This window comes from Mustela putorius, unplaced genomic scaffold (assembly GCF_011764305.1).
Source record: "Mustela putorius furo isolate JIRA1106 unplaced genomic scaffold, ASM1176430v1.1 tig00003845_pilon_pilon_pilon, whole genome shotgun sequence".
NCBI lineage: Eukaryota > Metazoa > Chordata > Mammalia > Carnivora > Mustelidae > Mustela > Mustela putorius.
The window spans coordinates 54,543,128-54,563,596 of record NW_025421998.1 but is presented as its reverse complement, the minus strand read 5'-3'; positions in this window follow the sequence as shown (position 1 = coordinate 54,563,596).

Sequence of the window (20,469 nt, the reverse complement as noted above, 5' to 3'; positions counted from 1 at the left end):
TATCCCAATAAACCTGACTTAAAAATAGCTATCCAGGGGCGCCTGGATGGCTCAGTTGGTTAAGTGTCTGCCTTCAGCTCAGGTCATGATATCAGGGTCCTGGGATCAAGCCCCACATCGGGTTCCCTGCTCAGCAGGGAGTCTGCTTCTTCCTTGCCCTCTGCCCCTCCCCTCTGCTCATTCTCTCTCTCTCTCATAAATAAATAAAAATCTTAAAAAAAAACAACAGCCATAATGAGGAACCTGGGTGGTTCCAGTCGATTAAGCATCTGCCTTCGTCTCAGGTCATTATCTCTGAAGTCCTGGGATTAAGCCCTGAGTCAGGGTCTCTGCTTAGCACTGTGTTTCCTTTTCCCTCTGCCTTCTCTGCCCTACCCCACTCGTGCTCTCACTCACCCTGTTGCTCTCTCTCTCTCTCAAATAAATAAATAAAATCTTAAAAAAAATAACTATCAAGTAAGAAAAATATTTTGAGTAAAAGTTGAAAAGCCGGCTAACCTGTCCTAGGAGGAAACTCAGCATTCAAGCTAGAAATTTAATTTAGAAGAAATCCGGAAGCCCACATAAACATTTGCATGTTGAAACATTTGATCTGTGAGATCTCAGAGTGTATACCCTGGGAGTATTAAGGAACTATGGCAGGTACCATAAAGTGTAAGAGTCTAATAAGAATCTATTTTTCATGTAAGAGACATACAGGCATCCAAGAGAGCAGGTAGTTTACTGTGCCTAGAGTCTCAGGCAAGCCTAACAGATAATGACATTACCTCCTGAGTAGCTTCTTTAAGGATGAGACAGGAATAAGACTGAAGAGACAAACATTCTAGACAGAAGGGACAACCTAAGAAACTAAGACTTGAGAGAGCAAAGCACCTTCTAGGAATAATAAGTATTTTTGAAAGTTAAAACACCGTTATTCATTGTATCTCACATTTATTAACTTTTCTCTTGTTTCATTTGTTCCCTTCATTTATTCCACACATTCCTGAGAACCTACTTTGTGGCAGGTACTAGGCAAGGCTTAAGGAGATAAAAATAATTTATAATTTCTGTTTGCCAGGAGCTCATGGCCAATTGTACACACACACACTCTCTCACACACACATGCATACATGGGCACACAAAGAACTGTTACAAGAGTTTTAAATAAGGGTATGTGCATGCCTCTGCAAGGTGCTCAGAGACTAGAGTCTAACTTAATATGGTGGCTGTGAGCAACCAGTAGTGAGGGAGTAAACTTGAAAAGACAAAGGATATTCAAGTTGAATCTTGAAGTATGAGCAAGATTTGTCAAATAGACTTGCAAGGTGGAAGGGACAGTATAGGCAAAAACATAGCCGTGGTGCAGAACATGGCCCTGGGAGAAAATGATGAGTTGTTAAGTATGGGTAGAGAGCAAAGGACAACGTGCATCTAAATGCATAAAAAAGAGGGGTGGCTAGCAGAGCGGACAAGGGCCCAGCATGCTAAAGCATTTGGACTTCTATAGATAGTCGGGAGCTGCTGAAGCATTTTACTCAGAGTAACGACATGATCAGATTTGGGTGTTAACAGTGCCATTTTGCCAGCTTTCTGGAATGTGATTCGACAAAAGAAGAAACCAGAAATAGAGAAACTGATTTTACAATTGCTACAAAAATGCACTTGTGAGTTGCTGAAGAGCTGGCCTGTGACAGTGAAAGTCTAGGTAAGGGGCACTTTCAAAAAGATACCTGATGGACATGTGAATCAGTTGCAAGTGCATGGGGGAGTGGAGGGACAAAACGGAACTTGGTGTATCTACCAGAGCTCTAGTTTGAGTTGTAGGATTGTGAAGATATTAACTGGGTTTAGTTATTATAGGAGAAAGAGCAAATACTAAATGCAGTTGTCTAATAAGGATTCATTTTTCACATTCTTCACATTGGAAAATTCACAAGGATTCATTTTACACATCCCAAACCATGTAAATTTGGGACGCCTGTGTGGCTCAGTTGGTTAAGCGTCTGCGTTCAGCTCAGGTCATGATCCCAGTCTTGGGATAGATCCCTGCATTGGACTCCCTGCTCAGTGCAGAGCCTGCTTCTCCCTCTGCCTGCTGCTCCCCCTGCTTGTGCACTCTCTTCTATCTGACAAATAAATAAACAATTTTTTTAAAAAGTAAAAACGATATAAATTTAAATTAGGGAAAGATGTAGAAATATTCTGGATCCTGTCCTCCTCTTCGCCAGTCAAGGACATGTTTTTTTGCTCATTCTTATTCAAATACAGACTGAAACAGAATGGAATCTGAGACCTCACAAACCATGTGCAATTTACTCCCAAACTGTTTCACTAGTGATACAATGGTTACCTTAGAAATGAGATAAAAAGAAAGTTGTTTCCTTTTGTGTTCCGAATAATTGTCTTGTTGCCTAGGAAGATAAGTTCTAACCTCAGGCTCTCTGTGAAAGGCTACCACCTTTTTTCTTTGTTGGTACACTACATTCTGCTTTGAGATTTCTTTTGAAATCTCAGAATATGTTGTTCCAAGTTTCTTTGAAATGCCTGTCTTCAATATTTTCTGTAATTATAATAATAGTTACTGAGTGTCTAGTATGTGTCAGGCACGGTGCTAGGTGTTTTAGAAGTATTATTTCTTTTAATTAAAAACATTTTTTTTCAGAGACAGAGCATGTGCATGATCAGGGTATGGGTGGGGCGCGGTGAGGGGGAGGGGGAGAGACAATCTCAAACAGGTTCCACACCCAGGGAGCCTGGTGTGACGCTCCATTTCATGATGCTGAGATCATGACCTGAGCCAATATCAAGAGTCAGATGCTTAACTGACTGAGCCACCCAACGGTCCCGCAGTATTATCCCTTTAATTCTCAGTAGCATTATGAGATAAAAGATAGTTAAAAGAAGAAGAAGCTCTGTGAGTTTAAGAATCTTGCCCAAGATTCCCTGACTAGTTAGTGAAATGAACCACTATTTGCACCTTGATCTATCTGATTCCAAAGCCCTTGAAATTTCCATTGTGTCATACTGATTCAATCTATGTATAGAAAAAAAAATTTTTTTAATGGAAGAGTTTAAACAGAGACAAAAGAATAGGGGATCATGTAATAAACCTCCTTACACTCTTCCCCCAAATATCTCCAAATATCTCATAGACAATCTTGTTTCATCTTTACCCACCTATTTTTCTCCACTCCCTCCTTCTACCACTGAATTATTTTGAACCAAATCTCAGGCATCATATCATTTCATCTGTAGACATTTTTGTATGGAGATTTAATAGATAGGTATTCTTAAAACGTCCAACCATTATACTGTTATTACATCTGAAGAAGGAGCCAATAAAGTCCTTAACATCATGAAATCTACAGTGTCCCTATTTCCCTGATTGTCTTAAACATTCTTTTAAACGGTTTGTTGTTTGCATTAGGATCGCTGGCACTAATTTTTACTTGAGATACATAGTTTCATTTAATTAAAGCACCAGCTTGTTTGGTCTATCATTGCATTCATGTGCATAGAAGCTAAGGGGAACTCAGTAACAAAATGTAAATGAATTACTGAATCAGTGAGTGGTATGTGGGTCTCTATTTCTTTTTTTTTTTTGTTGAGATATAATTGACACAATATACTAGTTTCAGGTGTGCAACATAAAGACTTGGTATTTGTATATATTGTGAAATGATCATCACAGTAAGTCTAATTAACATTTATCACCACAGAGCTACAATTTTTTTCCTTGTGATGAAAACTTTTAAGATCTACTCTCTTAGTAACTTTCAAATATAAAATACAGTATTATTAACCATAGTCACCATGCTGTACATTATATTCCCAGGGATTATTTATTTTATAACCTGAACCTTTTGACCCCCTTAATATATTTCTGATATAGACCAGAACAGACAAGACTGGAAGTCAATCCCATTTGTGATTTGTGTGAAATGAATCATTACTTTGACACCTTAACAACACGCAAAGTTTCACAGTGTTTGGCCAAATCTGGTCATCTTCAATTTCTTTGCTAACTGCCTCAGAAACAAGATGGAGAATTGAATAAGTGTAGAATTTTAATGTAGATCTTCTATCAGATTAAAATGTCACACAATAAAAAATGTAAGAGTTGTACACCTTTAGTTGCTATACCAAATCTGGTGATGCGCAGGTATTATAATGTATTTCATGGTGGTCGTGTTTTTGGAATAGATAATGTTTGTTCCTAGTACCCTCCTTCTCTTTTCCCAGTTTCCTTTTTGCTGGGCGTCCATATTTCCCTATGTCTTCCTAGAGATGTCTACTAAAAACAGGCTTGATCTGATTCCAAACTCACTCATTCTCTAATTTGCCAGTTCTTTACCTCATCCTCCATTCAAAATCCCTTTCCTCAAGGAAAAGCAAAAGTCATGGAAAGCCCGTAGGCTCTGGAGTCAGACAGGAATGTAGTGGAGTCCCATCTCCGCTACTCTGTGACCTTGGCCAAGTTGGTTAACTTTCCTAAACATGGGTTTTGAGATTAAACATTGGGTTGTTGGCAGACATAGAACTTGCAGGTAGTGCATTCAACCAAACTCTTTTTTGTATGATCAATCAAAAAGATTGATGGCTCACTGGATACACAGACTAATGGTAGAGACTCAGAGGTGGGCAGAGAGAAGACATGCTATTAACCAGTCTTTCTTCATTTTGTTTTATTTTTTACTTTTACTTTAATTTTTAAAATACTTTACTTACTTATTTGAGTGGGGGAGGACCAGAGGGAGAGAAAATCTGAAGCAGATTCCAGAGTGACCACGGAGCCCAACGTGGGACTCAGTCTCACCACCAAGAGGTCATGATCTGAGCTGAAACCAAGAATTGGTTGCCTGACTGACCCCACCCAGGTGCCCCTTGCTTTGTTTTTAAAAAGACCAAGACTCATATGCCATCTTCCCACAACTATTTCTTCAAATCACCAAAACAAAGTAGGCTGAACTCCCTTTCCCTGCTCCACACACCCCTTTTGGGCTATATGTTGCCATTTTGTGACTTGTAATCCCTTTCCAGATCCCTTGGGAAGTTCCCTGAGACCTGATTTAGAGGCAGGGGGGGGCGGTAGAGAGCAGAGCACACAGTATGGTTTGCTTCATTTCACCCGCCATTAGAAAAGGCACTGCCTACAACTATTCATCTCAGGAATGAGAGGAAAACAGTCTTTTAAATATCCAGTTAACTGGTATTTCACAGCATGGCCATGGGCAAGCAGAGGTCAGTCAGGGGCTGCCTGAGTGAAGTTGCCTATTGTATGATTCAGCATATTGTTCTGGGACCCATCCTATAACATTTGAAATAAGCCTTCTTCTGGCAGCCACTAAGTGAGACAAACAAGTTCTCTAACATCTTACAGGCAGTTTTAAAATGGTGCTCTGGGGACGCCTGGGTGGCTCAGTTGGTTAAGCAGCTGCCTTCGGCTCAGGTCATAATCCCAGCGTCCTGGGATCGAGTCCCACATCGGGCTCCTTGCTCGGCAGGGAGCCTGCTTCTCCCTCTGCCTCTGCCTGCCATTCTGTCCACCTGTGCTTGCTCTCTCCCCCCCCTCTCTCTGATAAATAAATTAAAAAAATAAAATAAAATAAAATAAAATAAAATAAAATGGTGCTCTGGGAAGGCCTGGAGTTCCAGTGATGATGGAGAAGAGGGTAGGAGAGCAGAAAGGGTTGTGGCACTCCATTTCTGTTCTGTAAGTTCTGCTTTGTTCAGTCTTATTTAATTTATTCAGTCTAAAGGAAATATTTGGAAAAAGAACAGAGGCTGCTCTTAAACACACACACACACACACACACTGGCAAACCAGTCTTGGATATTCTGTTCAAAAGGAAGTTAAAGAAAGATAATAGGAGCAGGAGTAGACAAGGAAGAAGTAGCAAAGCCCTTGAACTTGTCTTACAAAGAGATTGTATTACTAGTATTAGGTGTTTCCAATGAAGTTAAGAAAATATATGTGTTCATGCTCATGTGTGGTTGGTAGAACCTTCTGAGTGGTTCTCAATTCTGTTTGCACACTGTAATCAACCAAGGAGCTTTAAAAAGAATACCGGTGCCTGGATTTCACCCCACAGAGTTTCATAATGCTTGGTTATTAACTCACTTCTGGTGTCTAGTAATTAAAAACATATATCCATATTGTAATATGGATAAACAGATAAATGTATATATAATAATACACACACATAAAATATATGTAAATTGTATAAAAAAGTTTAATAGGGAAATTTTCCATAATTATAGAGTTGAATTATTAAAAATGACTGCTGATAATGTCATCTTTGGATATTTCCTCAATTTTATATTCTCCTCTGCTCATGAAGACACAAGATAAATGGCCATAAGCTTTCCTGGCATTGTGTTAGATAAAGAGAGGCCATAAAACAAACTTTTATCATTTTGTGTTTTCTTTATCAACCAGAGGGATAATAACATACATTCATCTTCATGATCTATTCCTGACTCCTGGTTACAATAAAGGCATTTTATTTTATTTTATTTATTTTTTTTTTAAAGATTTTATTTATTTGACAGAGAGAGATCACAAGTAGGCAGAGAGGCAGGCAGAGAGAGAGGAGGAAGCAGGCTCCCTGCTGAGCAGAGAGCCCAATGTGGGATTCGATCCCAGGACCCTGAGATCATGACCTGAGCCGAAGGCAGCGGCTTAACCCACTGAGCCACCCAGGCACCCCAATAAAGGCATTTTAGAGAGTTATTCTCTGGATGAATTATCTGATGTCAAACACTTGCCTCAAAATATGACTATAAGGGGTATTGGTCATGGTCTTGGAAAACACAAGGCCATAAATGTTCACTCTGCTTAAATAATGTTGTAGGAAAATACAAGTATTAAATAAATTCAGAAGCCATTTATCATAAATTTATTCCAAAACTCAGTTATTTTCAAGATGACAAAGTTAAACAGCCCACAATGAACCATATAGCATTAGAATATGAAGCAAACATGGATGCTTCTCACTTTTCAAGTATTTGAAAGAGCTGTGTTTCCTAAGTATATTACTTTTCACCATTAAAAAGGATGTGATGATAAAATCATGAAATGATTTGTCCTGAAGAATCCTTTAAACCTCATGGGAGTGAATCATGAAATATTTACAACAAATAACCCTTCTGAGCTCAGAGAGTAAAATTCTTCTTTCCTTAATGTAGTTGTTTTAAAGAGCATTCTATCTTCGCGAGCCATGGACTTTGTTGTCATGAGCCAAATAACTTCCTCCATCTCTGCCTGTGGGTGCTGTTACCCCTCTATTGCAGGGTGGGGTGGGGGGTAGCTGTAAAAGGAGAGAGTAGACTCCTTACTCCGTGGAATCTGTTCTATTCTGAGATTAACACAGGTTAAGAAAAATAGTTCTGAACTTAAAAATGTCCTTCTAAATGCATAGCCCACTTGAAAAAACTCTGGGAAGAGATTGTTAGGACAGCATGAATATGGGGGTGCTTACAGAAGGTCTAGGATTGTTCTTGTCCTTGATAAGTTCCTCTCACCTGGGTTCTTAAAATTAGAAAAGTTTTAGTCAAGAAGTCACAGATAGAATTTTTCCATTCCTAGTGTTATTTAATAAGGTCACTTTTGAATGAAAATATTTGGGAAAATAAACAAACAAACAAATAAATAAATAATCCAAAATGTTCCTCCTTGTTTGGCAAATAACAGTTGCCATCAAACAATAGGGAGGGGGAGAAAATGAACATTTATTGAATACCTATTGTAATCCAGGCTCAGTGCTAGGTGCTATTGTATGTACTATCTCCTTTAATCCTTACAAATGTCATGCAAAATGTTATTTTACAGATTGAAAATTAAAGTTTCAGAGGAGATAAGTAACTTTCCCCAAGTCATAGATCAGAAGGGTGGTGAAGCCAACATTCAAATTATAGCCTGCATTCAAAGTTCACTTTCTTTTCATTATACTAAACTGCATCTTTCCTAAGGGCCATCTGTACCCCAGTGTTTATAGAGCAGCAATGGCCACCATCGCCAAACTGTGGGAAGAACCAAGATGCCCTTCAACAGATGAATGGATAAGAAAGATGTGGTCCATATACACTACGGAGTATTATGCCTCCATCAGAAAGGACGAATACCCAACTTTTGTCGCAACATGGATGGGTCTGGAAGAGATTATGCTGAGTGAAATAAGTCAAGTCAAGTATCATATGGTTTCACTTATTTGTGGAACATAACAAATAGCATGGAGGACATGGAGAGATAGAGAGGAGAAAGGAGTTGGGGGAAATTGGAAGGGGAGGTGAACCATGAGAGACTATGAGAGACAATCTGAGGGTTTTGAAGGGGCGGGGGGTGGGAGGTCGGGGTACCAGGTGGTGGGTATTATAGAGGGCACGGATTGCATGGAGCACTGGGTGTGGTGCAAAAATAATGAATAATGTTATGCTGAAAATAAAAAATATATTAAAAAAATGAATTAAACCATATGAAACCAAATGAATTGTAGTATTATAGAGTTTGTTTGGTGGGGGTAGAGGAAAGTGGGCCAGGGAGGAGTAGTGGTTTAGCAAATGGACTGTGGGAAGAGATAGACCTAAATCCCAGATTTTTTAGTCAGCAGGCCACTGAATTTAGGCAAGTTACATACTTCATAGGGGCTAGTCTTAGTATTAAATAATAGGTGTGCTAAATAAAATCATTGGCAGTGCATGGCACACGACTGCTCAATAAATTCTAGCTACAATTATTTTCATTTTCAGGAATTTAAAGACTCTGTTCCAATACATTTAAAGAAGTAAAAGTGGGGGTTCTGAGAGTCTTAGTAAGTTTTTCAAGAACATAAAACTCATCAGAGGCAAAACTAGAATTGGAACTCTGCTCTTTGGGCTCCTGATAGAGTCTTGCCATTTTTCTATGGCATGGTACATTCACAGGAGGATTTCAAGAAAATGTTTTGAGTTATTTGAATGATGACCATATTTTCTAACCCCATGGAACAGAATATTGGAAATATAGGAAAACATTTGAAATATTTTCTTTAAAAACCCTCTGATATGGATACTGTTAGTATCTTAAAAGGCATATCTTCCTCATCCTACTTCCTAACATAATGCCAATTTAGTCCAGGTGTCCACCCCTTTCCCATCTCTTGGGGTGGATTTTACATAGCCTAACACATGGACATGGAATACATGGAAAATATATTTTATAATATATGGAAGGTTTGCTAAAACTCAGATTCTGGACTCCAACTCCAGCATTTCTGATTTGATAAAGCTGGAGTAAAGCACAACAATTTGTTTTTCTAACAGAGTTCCAGGTTCTCAGAAGCTTCAACTGTGGATGTGGGAATAGAAGTTTGAGAATCACTGGTTGAAATCAATCAATGTCATTCCTCTTTTCTGGGGATGGGCAAGTGCCATGAGTTGGTCCAATCTGACTAAAAGCGATGATTCATATTCCTTGGTTGGAGGACTTACTTTCTTCTGTTGAAGATTACTAATGAACAATCATTGGTTGCTGGCAGCCATTTTACTACCATGGGGACAGAAGAAGTGGGCAGAGCAAGGAGAAGGATAGAGCCCAAGCCTTTCATAACATTGAGCCACTGAATCAGCCAAACTAGGGGCTTTATCTTCCTCCTTACTCCCTGATATGCGAAGTTGTGTAAATTTGCCTTGTTTAAGGTACTCCAGATCAGAGCTTCTGTTATTAACTACTTAATGTCAGATACTTTCCTAAAACTCAATGAAATGAAAGTAAATGTATTTGAAATAACTAACATTTTTATTTAATGCCAACATTTCCTTTTCCAAATAACTGACCCCTTTTTTCTTTCATTAATGAGATAATAAAAATATAAATAGAATTTATTACTGGCCTTTAAATCATAGAAAGTGATGAGTAAAAGCCCTATTCTTAATGCTTTCGTGATAGACTATCGACAGGAAAACAAATTTTCTTTCAAAAGCTTGGGTGTGGGGACGCCTGGGTGGCTCAGGTGGTTAAGCATCTGCCTTCAGCTCAGGTCATGATCCCAGCATCCTGGGATTGAGTCCCACATCGGGCTCCTTGCTCGGCAGGGAGCCTGCTTCTGTCTCTGCCTCTGCCTGCCACTCTGTCTGCCTGTGTTTGCTCGCTTGCTCTCTCTCTGACAAATAAATAAATAAAATCTTTAAAAAAAAAAAAAAAAAAGCTTGGGTGTGATTATTTAGTAGTTGTCATAAGAAACATATTTTAGTACATTTCTAAATTAGGAAAAGCTTGCAATTCTTAGACAAGATAAATTCCTTCTAAGGGCGTTGATCCACATAATCTTAGTAATTGCAGTTTGTCAGTCTCCATTCTGTTCTCTAAGTTCAGAAAGGAGCAGAAGTGGAATGGATTACTTTACCTCATCATGTTCAAAACTCTTCATGTTTTATATTTTTACTGTAAATAACTGCAACCATGATAAGGATGTTAGAAATTAAAAAGCAAAACTCTCAAGTAACATATCAACTCTTCCTTTTAGCATCACAGAACTGAATTTTTTCTTTACCCAATTCATCCCTTCCTTGTAGAAACATTCCATTTATTGTTTGTGACTGTAAGCAAACAAACATTTTTGTCTGTGATTCTGATACATTTCCATGTAAGTATTCTCTGTATGGAAGGTTATTTTATTGTAACATGATCAGTTGTTTCCCTTTCAGAAAATGTATGTTAACTAGGGACAGAGCCTATCTAAGTCTTGAAGTTATTTTGAAGGGAGCCAATAATAAGTTTTAGGTTTTTTTGTTTCCTCTAAACCAAAGATCATGATGAATAGAAATAATAGCATTTGGTGCTACTTACTCTGTGTTAGGCATTATGCTAAGGGCTTTACAGGGATTTTCTTATTTCATTCAATCATTAATTCATCCAACAAACATTTGCAGAACTCCTAACATTTGCCAGTTTGGTACTACAGACTATTTTCTGCTAGAATGTTCATCAGGATGGAAAAGAGCAGCAGTCTGATTTCGGATCCCAGGACAAGAGCCACACAAGGAGGTAGGAGATGGAGTGGCTCAGTTGCTTAAGTGTCCAACTGTTGGTTTCAGCTCAGGTCATGATCTCAGTGTTCTGAGATCGGGGAGGAAGTCTGGTTCCTCTCTCTCTCCCTCTGCCCCTCCCCCTGCTTGTGCACTCTCTCTTTTTAAAATAAATAAATAAATCTTTTTAAAAAATCATATTCTCTCCCTTTTATTCCCCGAGGTTCTGCTCCTGCTGTGATATCTCCTGTTTATCAAAGTTTGTTCCTTGATAGCTCCAAAAGAGAATGATAAATATTATTTTAAAAGTTTCTTTGACTAAAAATTTTGAGGAGAAACATGGGAATTCAACCATGCAACACAATTCTTGACTATAGAAGTTCTCTGTGCCTTTAATATGCTTCAGGGCTGTCCAAGAAGGTGCCTCATTTTTTTTGCTTTATGTCCCAAACTTATTTGACCATAACCCCCTCCCTTCTCTACCCACCAGAGAAGGCACAGGGCCAGGGTTCCATGACACACATTTCAGGCAAGCCTGATCCAAGCTATTTTTGCTTTTAAAAGGTTTTTTTTTTTTTTTTTTCATTCCTCCCTCCATGTCACAGCTCTCTAGTGCTCAAAAGCTCCAGAATTGTGAACTCTCCAATCCCATGTCAATCTTCTGCATCTCCAACACATCTAGTTTTCAGACCTCATGGACATTTCTAGTTACATTTATGAAAGGCAAACTAGATGATTCACTTCTCAAATCCCTTCCTTCCTGGATGGTATCGTGGCCTTGTTCCACAATGACTAGGGGAGGAAGGAAGAAGAAGACAGAAGGAGGAAGGCTATAACCAGGAGGGAAAAAAAAAGTACATTTCAGTGAATAAGTGAAACTTGGCATGGCCCTTCTGAAAAACTGCCAACTCCTGACTGAAAGCAAAATGTATAAAAATTAAAGTCATGAATCGTGTTTATCCTAGATGCAAAATGAAAGGGAAAACTTGGAAACTGTCTGCTTAATCTTGTCATGTTTCAAAGTCAAGTCCAATAATTCTTGGAGGAGGAGGTGTGGAGAGGGAGGAAATGGTCTTTGGCACTTGGATCATGTAATTTGGCATTTATGTTCATTAAATATCTTAACCATTTCAAAACTCGGGTTTCTTTTGTGTGGGGTGTGTAGCTGTATATTGTTGTGAGTTACTGCACTAATGAAGTCCATTTGGGAAAGAGCAGGATAAGTAGCAACAACAGAAAAAGGAAACCTCTTAACTCTGGATACCTTTCCCTTCTCCAAGTTAATACATGCATCAGACCCCACCATTCTCTGGAAATGAGAAAAAAAGTAGTAGCCTCAAGTCGGGGAGAGGGGGGCTTGTGAAGTTCTGTAAGTGATAGCTTTCTTTTTGAAGAGAATTTTTTTGCATGAGCCAGGAACCTGATAGGAAACTGAATTCCCCATCCAAAATTGTTCATTGGAAGAGGTTTTAGAAAAGGGTGTATTTATGAGGATGAGAGTGTGGTTAAGGGCGCCAGCAATGATGTTGTAGTACTTAGGGACTAACAACAGTGAGAAGTTATTACCATTAGTAGGTCTGAGAGGGCAAGGAAAGCCCTTGTGTTTGCTGGAGGTGTTTACTGGAGGAGGGGCCACCCCATAGAAGCTGGACTTGTAAATATAGGGGACCAAAACAGGAAGGAGGCAGGAAAAGAAATACCTCTATCTCTCTCTTTCAGCCCTCAATTCTCCTTCAAGTTTCTTCCACTGGCCAAACTCAGACAGAACTAGAGCACGAGAGAAAAGGAGGTCAGGAGATATAGTGTGAGTAGCGAGACCAGACCAAGCAAGGCTCTGGTGAGGAAATGGAGAGTAATGAGACCTCTAACCTCTGGGTGAAAACTTTGAGCAAGACCTCATTATGTCAATAAAGAGTAAATTTTACATTTGGATCAGTCCAATTCCCTTATTTTATAGTCGAGAAAACCAAGAACTATAAAGATTATTCAAAGTCACACATCTTTTGAGATCAATGTAGGGGTTTCTGCCTGATCGTGACTTCTAGGTTAGTAATGCGTTTTTCATTCTCCCACTTACATATTTCAGACCCTCTGTGTCTACTCATTATCGTACTTCTGTCTCAAAATTCAGTTTCTCACATCTCCTGTGCCTTTTAGAGAAGGAAAAATAGGATTTCTTTTCCAGGCAGACATATGTCACCAATGCTGGGCTATCCATCTGAATAAGGTGCACAAGACACAGGAATGAAAATATGATTATATTCATGCCCAGCTACATCTCTTCAGGCCATCTGGATGGAAAAGAAAAAAACCTAGCTCACTAGCAGAGGTCAACTTGATTCTTCCAAATGTACCACAGGTGTGTTGTGTGACAGTCTGAATGGATAATCAATGTGGTTGAAAGGTTGCATCTATTATTAGGTTCAGTGGTGGCTTTGGCCTCCCAGGGAACACAGGGCACTTCAGGTTTTAATACTTTAGGGTCAGCCTCAGGGAAATTGAGAAATGGTTGATCTTTGCCTTAGAGTTACCTGGTGCCCACTCCTTTATCCAAGATTCTTTTTTGCCTATTGTCCTGAGCTAGTTCCCAGCTTAGCCGGGAGCTGGTCTTTCCCTCCCCCAGCCTTCCACCTGCACCTTGAGTGTGACTTCCTTGAATGTGGCCTAGCATTTCAGATTGTGCTTGGCCCTTTGTTCAGTCAAAGCCCATCTGTCCTTTATGGTTTCCCTTTCAGTGAGATTTCAAAAGGAGTCTACTAAACAAAGCTTTGTCTAACTGTCCAGAGTTGTAACTTAGTTTTTTAACGTGTTACTCTTCTCAAATACTCTCCCCATATTCTCATCCCTGGCCACTGCTTCCACATTTAGAGAGTCTCCACATTCAGGTAGAGTCCATGATGGGGGTAATGGGGTTTCATAGACTCCAGTCAACCCATGACAGAGGCAGCAGGGGGAAGATCATCTAGCTATCACTTCTTGGTTGAGAGGAAAAGGATGGTAATTCGCAGCAAGTCCCTTCCCCCCACCCCCACCTTTTAAAGTAGGCTTCACACTCAGGGTGGAGTTCAGTATGGGGCTTGAACTCATGACCCAGAGATCAAGACCTGAGACAATATTAAGAGCCGGACACTTAACTGACTGAGCCACCCAGGCGCCCCTCACAGCCTCTTTATAAAACAGAAAAGAGCTTCTCATCAGCTCCTGTTGCTAGTGGGAATACAGGGAAAAAAAAAACCTAAAAAAACAAAAACAAAAACAAAAACCCCCACAAACCCCAAAACCTCTGTCAGGTAGAATTTGAGGTCAAGTAAACTTTTCTTTGGTCCTCAAAGAACATCATGTTATTAGAGGTTCATCTACGTTTTCAGGGAACATGCTTTGTCTATGAGTCTTTCAAAGAAAGATCTTTCTGGGAGATTTTTATTTCACAGTGACCAAACACCTGTCAAAGTTCACTTTTCCCTTGCTTAAAAGAACTAGTATTATCTAGACCACTATTAATCATCATCATATTTTATGACTGATAGCTTAAGTTATTTAGTTGGAGAAACTGCCTTCAACTGTTTTCAAGCTATACATTTTGAAAATCCATCTGTTTTTTCCTCTTTGTACTTAACCTCTTTCCCATCCCTCTGTCCCAGCCTCTGTTGGCAGATTCTTCTCCCAGAAGTGTTATCTCAGTAATGTAATGTTAGTGACAATATACTGGAGTTCAACAGAAGGATTGACCAGAAATCACCTAGTCTAGAATTTCTCACTACTACTTTCAGGCCATGTACACATAGGTAACTAACACATGTAGTCTTTGGTTTACAGTAGAGACTTATTGTCTCAACTGATTGTTGATCTTGGAACTAGTAGACAAATAGGTCCTGGAGATCTGATGCACCTATAGTGAGTATAGACAACAATATTGTATTATAATCATCAAACTTGCTAAAAGTCTAGATTGTAATTATCCTAACCACAAAAAAAGAAATGATAAGTATGTGACATGATAGAGGTAATAATTGTAGCTACAATGGTCATTATATCACAGTATGTAAATATATCAAGTCAACATGGTGTATACCATAATTTGTATGTTATACGTCAAATATATTTCAATTAAAAAAAGATTGTTGGTTCTGAATCAGGATGTGGCTGAGCAGTGATTTGCAATGAAACAGACATGCAAGGATGCTTGAAAATTGTAGAGCATGGAAAAATCTGCATTAGTCATCAGGGAAGGGCAAATTAAAACCACAGTGAGACTACTTTTACATATCCACCAGAATAGCTAGAATTGTTTTTTAAAAATTTTATTTATTTATTTGTTGGAGAGAGTGAAAGAGAGAAAGAGAACACAAGCAAGTGGAGCAGCAGGCAGAGGGAGAAGCAGGCTCCCGACTGAGCAAGAAGCCCAGTGCAGGACTTGATCTCAGGATCCTAGGATCATGACCTGAGCCCAAGGCAGATGCTTCACTGACTGAGCCCCCCCGCCAGGTGTTCCTGGAATGGCTAGAATTTAAAAGACTGGTAATAGAGATATTGACAAGCATGTGGAGCAACTAGAACTTTTGTATTTCACTGATGGCTGTGTAAATGATACCATTACTTTGGAAAGTGGCTTGACAATATGTAAAGAATAGCACATGCTGATCCTAGACCCAATAATTGGACTCTTGAATAGATAATACAAAAGTGTACATACATGTATACTGAGAGTCATGTACAAGAACATACCCAGAAGCCTTATTTGTAATTAATTGCCCTCCTCTGAAAACAATCCAAATATCATGAGCTGTAGAATTGCAGATACATTATAACATATTCATATAGCAGAATACCATACGACAATAAAAAAGAATATAATTACAACAAGAAATATGGATGGACTCCACAAATGTAATATGGACAGAAAAAAGACTCAAAGTATATATTCTGTATTATTCTTTTTATATAAAGTATAGTAGGCATAGATACATTAAAGCAATAGGAGTCAAAACTGAGGTTGTCTTCGGAAAGGAGGGAGAGAGCGGTAATTGGAAGCAGGCCCAATATAAACTGGATTGTTGTCAACCTTTTCTCCTTTTTTTTTTTTTAAGTTTTTTTGTTTATTCATGTGTGTGTGTGTGTGTGTGTGAGAGAGAGAGAGAGAGAGAGAGAGAGAGAGAGACCACGATTGAGGGCAGGAGCAGGGGTGAGGGCCATTGGGAGAGGGAAAAGCAGATTCCCCACCAAGCAGGGAGCCTGATATGGGGCTCAACCTCAGGACCCTGGGATTATGACATGAGCTGAAAGCAGCTGCTTAACCAGCAGGGTCACCCAGTTACGCCTGTTGTCAACATCCTTTGTCTTGACCTGGCTCAGTGGTTGCAGGGTTCACCCGTGACGATCTGCTAGTGTAACCATATATTTTGTTTTATCTATTTTTCTACCAGCATGTTATGTTTTGATTAGAAAAAATACAATTACAGAACTGGAAGACTGATCCATGTTAACATAGCCTGTCCCTCCTTGACCCTTTCAGCAATCAGTCCCTCTGATTGTTTTCAGCTCCTGACACTGTCTTACAGCTCATGATCTCCAAAGTGGGACACCTTCCTAGGTACTGTCCCAGGCTCAGATATCTACATCCTTCCCTCTGTCCTCTCCATTTTCTTTTGTTAAGGGACATGGTTAATTAATTTTTTCTAATTTTCTGATGACTTCTCTTCCTGGTAAAATTCAAACTTGAAAAAAAATCCTAAAGAGTGATTTTTAGGGATTATTACCATGATTCAGCCCATAGAGGTAGAGGTTTTTAGGGGGAGACAACACCATTTAAATAACACAGGGTAATTGGGACTGGACATGTATCCCAAGCCTCTATTGAAGACTTGCCTCAGGTGAACAGAGAAGTCCAGACAAGGTGTTCCTTGGTTTTGCCAGGATAACAGGTATCAAGAAAGAACAGCTTGATGACTGTCTAGGTCACTGCAACATGGTGGTAGAGGAAACAGGTGCTGGGCTTGTCCTTGCTGAACACCAGTGATGATGTTGAATTCGCTCACTGGAATTTTTTTTTTTTCTGGCATAAATATCAGGGTGTGGTGCTGATGACTAAGTACATGAGGACAAAATTGAAAAATGGAAGTATTACTCATACATCAGATTCTCTAAAGCCAAGAGTTACAGACCAGAGTGAATGGGCTGGCAAAACTCTTTGGGGATGTGCCTTTTCGTGCCATTCTTTTTCATCCCTCTTCTTGCAACTGGGCTTCAAGTTCCCAGATTCATTTACCCTTCAACCAGTACTTGTGCTTGTTGAATTGCTTCTGGGGTACCACTTGGCAAGGAAACCAATGAAGCATGTGGCCCAATTGCTGTTTCTGCTCTCTGGGTGAGAGGTTAACACAAGGGAAACAATTTTGGAAACATGCAAGGTGATATACAATGAAGTGTTACATTGAATATGACTAAAATACTTTGTATCCGATGAATACAGTGAGTAGTCAGAAAGGGGAGAAATCATGTTTCCATTTGGTTTATGGAACCTGAAAATAATTCATAAACCAAACTGAGACTGGGGAAGAAAACTGACCACTTTTCATGTTTGTCTTTAACCTGTGTTTCTGAAGTTCCTCTATAGGCCAAGCAATTTTACTATTGCGGGATACCCAAAGATGACAAAACACACTTCCACCTCCTCTGGGGAGGAGTGGTGGTGGGGAGAAGTGGGGGGACTATCACTGTTTCTCACAGTATTCTACAGATTTTTTCCTGTGTTTTCTGATCTCTGGGTCTCTGTTTGGAAGAGAAAAACCTACATAAATTTTGTGCTTTTATACTAAATACTAGTGAAATCTTCTGCTTGTCAGCAGTAAGAAGAGCCTCTCTGCAGAATTTATGACAGCACTTTAAAGAGTTTTGAATAATGCATTGGCTAAGGTAAAGGGAATAATGTTTAACTGAGGTTTACCTAGGCAGAATTAATAATAGGCAGTGTATAGCCAGCTGCCTATTCATCTTAAAAAATAATGTACACTTCTTTTCCTTCTTCTTCTCCTCCTTCTTCTTTTTGTCATAAACTCTACCTGTTTTATTGTAGAAGATTTGGTAATTTAAAAACATGTATGAAGAAGAAAATTAAATTCACCCATGATTTCCCCATGCTTCTGTATAGCTGATATATACTTTTGACATGAACATTTGAAAACTGATTATGTCATCTATGCTGTTTTGTAACCATATTTTTTGTCTCCTTCCCATGTCATAAAATATGTTTGCAAAAACATAATTAACATAATGTTAAATAAAAAACACAATTTAACATAATGTTAAACATAACATACCCAAGAAGATGTCCCAAACACAATTCTTCTAGAAGACATTGGTTAATAAAATGTCTTAGGAGATCTATGTAGATGTTTTTCATTTCCAGTCACTTGAATATAGCAGCTACTCATTAGGTTTTCCAGCCCTACCCACCTCTCTGACTTTCTCATAAATATGAGCCAGCTTGGCTTTATTAATAAGAGATAAGAGAAAGGAGACATTTCCCCTCAAAATATCTGTTATAAAGATACCGAAATTTCAGTTTCAGTTTGTGACTCTAAAAATGTGGAGAATGTTTTCTTCTTTCTGGGATGCTATTTCTAGAGAAACTTGTAACCTACCTTGAAGGATAAAGTTCTATTCGTAAAATGCAATTGATCTGGCTTCTTTCACTGGGCCCACAATTCTGGGAGTCTACTTATTGGCTTATACAAGAGTGAAAGGTACAACCATTTACTTAGAATATCTTAGGGGATACAGATGGGAATCTTAAAGACTCTGGTAAGAGCTGGGACCTCACAGATGTTGAACACAGATGGGAGTTAGCGTGATTCATTGCAGAATGGGTTATCTCATTGCCCTCTTGACAGCAGGACTTCATTGATCCCTATCTTTATACAGTGACTCATCCTACTCTCTCTCTACTTCTACTGTCCCTTTGTTACCAATTCATCCTCTCTATGCTTCTTCTCTGCCTAATGGCTTCAGTTTACTCATAACTTGCCCTGCTTAGGGCTTCTCAGGGTATCTTTCTCTACCTGACTTTTAAATTTCTGCTCCCATCATGTGATTGATTTTCTCTTTACATTTCTGGTTCAAATTCTTGAAAGAGAATGGACATAGGTAGCCACCATCCCTGACTGGGCAGAGTGTTCTTATCAGGTCACCTTTTAGGCCTGGCTGCCTGAGGTTCTGTGGTTCTATGAAGGGGGTTGTAGTGCACAGATCATGTCTCAGCCTGCTGCCTCAGCTGGGTGTTCTGGCTGGAGTAGCTCTCTTAGAAGGGGAATCTGGCCCAGCAGGACAGAATGGCCTCTTAGGCACATTCTTCTTGTTTGTTACAAAAAAAAATTTTTTTTTAAATATACCACTAAAATAATATATTTTTCAAGGATTTTTTTCCAAGACAAAATTCTCCTGACTCTTCCATTTTAAATAGTCATGTTGCATAGAAACAAAGAGTCAGTTGGTGATTATCAAAGGCTTGAGGCTGGGGAAATGGGGAGATGTTGGTCAAAGGGTACAAACTCCCAGTTGTAAGATGAATAAGTTCTGGTCCTGTAACGCACAGCAGGGTGACTGTAGTTAACAATACTGTACTGTAGTCTTGGAAGTTGCTGAGAGAGTAGATTTCAGATGGTCTCACCACAAAAAAAGAAAAAAAGGTAATCATGTGAGGCTAAGAGTGTGTTAACTAACCTTATTGTGGTAACCATTTCACAATATATGGATATGAAATCATCACATTGCACATCTTAAAGTTACACAAGTTTCTGTGTCATTTATATATCAATAAAACTGGAAAAAATAGTCATGTTACCTAGCTATTTTCCAGCTGACTCTAATAGAAATATATTTGAGCTAAGTCTTTCTTAAAGTTCCTTAAATTTAGTATTATGGGGAAAATGTTCATGCTTTATAATGTTCAACTGACATTTTAATAAGTTTATTTGTAAGAAGGTAAATGCATTTTAATAGTTAATATAGAACTGTGCCTACAGATATCAGAGATTAGCAGAGATGGATAGGGAGGGTCTGGAATATGCTGATTTTCATAAAGAAATTACAAAATATTTCCTTTTTGAAACAGAACCTTCTCAGGCATTTTCCTTAGCACTTCGGTGCTAAAATATAAATGGTTATGTGTAATGGTTAACTGCAGACTGTTATTGTTGGAAATTACTTTTATATGCACAAATTGTGGTGGAAAGGAGAGTGGATTGCAAACATAAATTTGTGTTTTAATTTTATTCTGACTTAGAAGGCAGACTTAACTTAAATTGTCTTCTATATCATCTCACCACTGTAAAACAGGAAGTGAAGTCAGGGGAAAAACTGCTTCCTGTCTTGCAGAAAGGAAACAAATATGTAAATATACATAGGCAGTTTTCAGTCTCTGTGTCTCTACTCAGCCGAGCCTATGCGCAGTCCTGATTTAGCATGAGTAAAATATGATGTCATTCC